General features: G+C 40.9%; 1 protein-coding gene across 1 annotated transcript in view; it reads left to right on the plus strand.

Moving 5' to 3' along the window:
- LOC135092712 (poly(rC)-binding protein 3-like) overlaps positions 1 to 5,000 on the plus strand; it is a 175,319-nt gene that overhangs the window by 49,285 nt on the left and 121,034 nt on the right.

Genomic DNA, 5,000 nt, shown 5'->3' on the forward strand with positions numbered 1-5,000 from the left:
GGAAGAGGAGGAGGAGGAGGAGGAGGAGGAGGAGGAGGAGGAGGAGGAGGAGGAGGAGGAGGAGGAGGAGGAGGAAGAGGAAGGAGAGGAAAAAGGGAAGGGACAAATAAGGAAGAAGAGAGGAAAGGGAAGAAGGATGTGAGAAGTATAGGAAGATGTAGAGAGAGAGAGAGAGAGAGAGAGAGAGAGAGAGAGAGAGAGAGAGAGAGAGAGAGAGAGAGAGAGAGAGAGTTACTGTTAATATTCTTTTGTTCATTTGCCTTTGATCTCACTAATGGTTATCTTAAAAGGAGAGAGAGAGAGAGAGAGAGAGAGAGAGAGAGAGAGAGAGAGAGAGAGAGAGAGAGAGAGAGAGAGAGAGAGAGAGAGAGAGAGAGAGAGAGAGAGAGAGAGTAATAACGATAATGATACTACTACTACTACTACTACTACTACTACTACTACTACTACTACTACTACTACTACTACTACTACTACTACTACTACTACTACCACTTTTCTTCTTCTTCTTCTTCTTCTTCTTCTTCTTCTTCTTCTTCTTCTTCTTCTTCTTCTTCGTCTCCTTTTTCCAGTTTTATTTGTTTTCAGTTTTATCTATTTCCGTTCTCTCTCTCTCTCTCTCTCTCTCTCTCTCTCTCTCTCTCTCTCTCTCTCTCTCTCTCTCTCTCTCTCTCTCTCTCTCTCTCTCTCTCTCCCTTGTTTGACTTTCCTGTGTCTTCCAATCTTTTCTCCGCCTCTTCCTTTCTTTTCTCTTCCCTCCCTCGTGTTTGGAGGGAAGGGAGGGAGGAAGGGAAGGGAATGGGGGGAAGGAGGGAAGGGAGGGATGTTTGTCTTACCTGGCTGATCCCTGGAGGGCGAAGGAGGGAGGGAGGGAGGAAGGGAGAGAGGGAGGGAGGGCGAAGGAGGGAGGGAGGGAGGAAGGGAGGGAGGGAGGGAGGGCGAAGGAGGGAGGGAGGGAGGGAGGGAGGGACGTACCTTATCCCTCCCTCATGTCACTGGAGAGAAGGGAGGAAAGGTGGAGGGATTTTGTCTAGAGGAGGAAGGAAACGTTGAGAGAGAGAGAGAGAGAGAGAGAGAGAGAGAGAGAGAGAGAGATTGTTTTCTTGTTTTGATTTTGTATTGAATGTTTAAAAGTTTGGAAATATTTTTTCTTGTTTGTCTTTTGTTTTTCTTTTTGTTGGCGTGAAATTGTTTGGTTTAATTTGAAAGGGTTTATTTATTTATTTATTTATTTATTTATTTTTTGTTATTTGTTTTTTTGTCAATCTTTTTTTTATTTTATTTATTTATTCATTTATTTTCATTGTTTTATTTGTCATATTTTTTTATTTTATTTATTTATTTATTTATTCAATCATTTATTTATTTATTCATTTGTTTGCATTCTGTTTCATGTCATGTCTTGATTTATTTATTTATTCATTTATTCATTCATTTATTAGTATTCTTTGATCTGTTTACGTAATACGCAGATTATTTTTATTCATTTTATTTATTTATTTATTTAAGAAACACTGAAATACTGTGTACATTACGACACTTTATTTTCTTATTTCATCTAGTAATTCATGTTTCGTCTGCTTTACTTAATATCAAACCTTTTTTTTTATTTATTTATTTATTCCACACATTTCTACTTTTTGAACTCTTATTTAATTCCAGAGGCCTTTCAGTAAGATGCAAAATACGTACAGCTGGAAGTCCGTTCAGATTTTTAGCTTATTTGTTGATTAATGAATGATCCTTATTTGTCTCCTCGTGTGAGTCTGCAATTGATCGTCGTTTTCTGTTCACCTTTCCGTGCTCTTTTTTTTTCTTTTTTTTTGAGGGGAGACTTGTGAATTAGTGACCGTTTTCTCTCACCGCCTCCCCCCTCCTCCCGTCTATTTTATTTGTTTATTTATTTATTTATTTGTTTTTTTTTCGTTCTTCGGTTCCCTTTTCTTTTGTTTGCTTTTCTTTCTTTTCTTTTCTTTACTTATTTTATTTTTTGTTTATCTTATTTATTCATTTGTACTTTTCTCAGTTTTTCGTTCTTCCTCTCTTCTTTTTTCTTGTCTTTCTTCTCTTCCTTCTCTTCCTTCTTCTTCTTCCTTCTCCTCTCCATATATTTTTTTTTTTGCTTTTTCTTGTTTTTCATTCTTCCTTCCTCTCCTTTTGTCTCTTTCTTTCTTTAATTTATTCATTTATTCATATTTTTCCTTTTCTGTCTCTTTTCTTCCCGTTTCTTTGTCTCCTTTTCTATTTCTATGATTTTCTTTTCTTTCCTTTTCCTTTTCTTCTTTTCCTATCATTCTTTCCTTTCTTTCCTTCTTATCTTCGTTTTCTTTCTCCCTCCCCTTCTTTTCTGTCTTTTTTCTCCTTCCTTCCTTCCTTTTCATTCTTTATTTTTCCTTATTTTCTTTCATCGTCTTTCTTCCTTACCTTCATCTTTATCTTTTTTCTCTTCTTCCTTCTTTCTTACCTTTACTTCCTATCTCCCTTTTCTTTCTTGCTAACTTTCTTCCCCTCCCTATCTCTTCCTTTTCTCCTCTTCAATCCTTTCTTCTTTTTCCTTCCCTTTCTTTCCTTTTCGTTTTTGTTCTTCCGTTTTCTATGTCTCTTTTCTCTTTCCCTCCTCTCTTTCGTTACCTTTCCTCCTCCTCCTCCTTCCTTCCTTCCTTCCTTTCAATCTTTTTTCTTTTTCTATTTTCTCTCTCTTCTCAAACTTCTGAAATCTGAAATGTTTGTTTATCCTTAACCCCAAGACACGTTTTTTGTGGCGTGTTTTGTACAAAGAAAATGTGGGAACTCTTTGACAATTAGAAAACGGGCGGCTTACTGGGGGAACTTTTTTATTTGTGCGGCAGAGAGAGAGAGAGAGAGAGAGAGAGAGAGAGAGAGAGAGAGAGAGAGAGAGAGAGAGAGAGAGAGAGAGAGAGAGGAATGAGAGGTTCTAGTGTTTAAGAAAAAGATCACTACCTCTTCCTCCTCCTCCTCCTTCTCCTCCTCCTCCTCCTCCTCTTCCTCCTCCTCCTCCTCCTCTTCCTCCTCCTCCTCCTCCTCCTCCTCCTCCTCCTCCTCCTCCTACTCCAGTTTTATTTCCTCTGGCTTCGATTTTTCCTCCAAACTTTTTTTCCTTCCAGTATTTTTCCTCCATTTCCTCCTTTCCCTCTTGATATATTCCTACTCTCTCTCTCTCTCTCTCTCTCTCTCTCTCTCTCTCTCTCTCTCTCTCTCTCTCTCTCTTAATTACTCTTCGTCTCTTCTATTTTTCGTATTTTCGTTAGTTTTGTAAAAGGAAGGTAGTAGTAGTAGTAGTAGTAGTAGTAGTAGTAGTAGTAGTAGTAGTAGTAGTGGTGGTGATGGTGGTGGTAATAGCAGTAGTAGTAATCATTATTATTATTATTATTATTATTATTATTATTATTATTATTATTATTATTATTATTATTATTATCATTCATTTTTATTTCCATTGCATTTTTCTTTACTTTTATCATTAATTCCCTCATTATTTTTTTCAAGTTGTTTCCTCCTTCTCTCCCTCCCTCCCTCCTTCTCTCCCTCCCTCCCTCCCTCCCTCCCTCCATATACACACACTCATCCCTCCAATCGGCTTCCCTTCTTCCCTCCTTCCGTCCTGTGTGTTTGTACGTAGTCTTAACCCCGACGAGAGAGAGAGAGAGAGAGAGAGAGAGAGAGAGAGAGAGAGAGAGAGAGAGAGAGAGAGAGAGAGACAGATGAATGAAGGTAGAAGATAAAAAAACACATTAAGAAGGAAAAGAGAGAGAGAGAGAGAGAGAGAGAGAGAGAGAGAGAGAGAGAGAGAGAGAGAGAGAGAGAGAGAGAGAGAGAACAGGTGGCGGCGTGAGGGAGAGAAGGCAGGGATGGAGAGAAAGGAAGAAGAGGAAACGGAAGGAGGGATGGATGGATGGAGGGAAGGAGGGAGGGAGGGAGTGGAGGGGTGGAGGGGTGGAGGGAGGCCTCTGGGTGTGGAGATAAGACTTGGTACGCTTCGCTCCAATATTTACCACCTGCCTGCTCTCTCTCTCTCTCTCTCTCTCTCTCTCTCTCTCTCTCTCTCTCTCTCTCTCTCTCTCTCTCTCTCTTCTATCCTTTGCTTTCCTACTGTCTTTCTTTCTTCCTCCTATCTCTCTCTCTCTCTCTCTCTCTCTCTCTCTCTCTCTCTCTCTCTCTCTCTCTCTCTCTCTCTCTCTCTCTCTCTCTCTCTCTCTCTCTCTCTCTCTCTCTTTTCTACCCTTTGCTTTCCTACTGTCTTTCTTTTCTTCCTCCTATCTTTTCTCTCTCTCTCTCTCTCTCTCTCTCTCTCTCTCTCTCTCTCTCTCTCTCTCTCTCTCTCTCTCTCTCTCTCTCTCGAGTAAAGAGACTTAGGGATGAAAGAAGAGGAAAGGAGGAAAGAATGGAGGAGAGTGGAGCGAAGGTGGAAAGAAGTGGAGGAAAAGTGGAGGGAAACCGGAAAGAATCTGGAGGAAAGTGGAGGGAAGAACCAGAGTTGTGGAGGAAAATGGAGCGAGTGAGGAGGAAAAATGGAGAGAGATGTGGAGGAAAGTGGAAAGAATGTGGAGGGAAGTGGAGAGAAGTGGAGAAAAATGTGGAGGGAATGTGGAGGGAAGCCGGAGGCAGTGTGGAAGGAATATGGAGGGAAGTGGAGGGAAGTTGGAGGCAATGTGGAGGGAAGTGGAAGGATTGTGGAGGGAAGTGGAGAGAAATGTGGAGGGAAGTGAAGAGAAATGGAGAGAAAAGTGAAGGGAAAGTGGAGAAAAGTGGAGGAAAGTGGAGGAAATTTGGAAAGAAGTGGAGGGAAGTGGAGGTAAATGTGGAGGGAAATGGAGAGAAATGTGGAGAGAAGTAGAGGGAAGTGAAGAGAACTGGAGGGAAGTGGAGGGAATATGGAGAGAAGTGGAGGGAATGTGGAGGGAACTGGAGGGAAGTGGAGAGAAATGTGGAGAGAAACGAAGAGAAGTGGAGGGAAGTGGAGAGAAGTGGAGAGAAATGTG

Source organism: Scylla paramamosain, chromosome 40, assembly GCF_035594125.1.
Source record: "Scylla paramamosain isolate STU-SP2022 chromosome 40, ASM3559412v1, whole genome shotgun sequence".
In the NCBI taxonomy this organism is placed as follows: domain Eukaryota; kingdom Metazoa; phylum Arthropoda; class Malacostraca; order Decapoda; family Portunidae; genus Scylla; species Scylla paramamosain.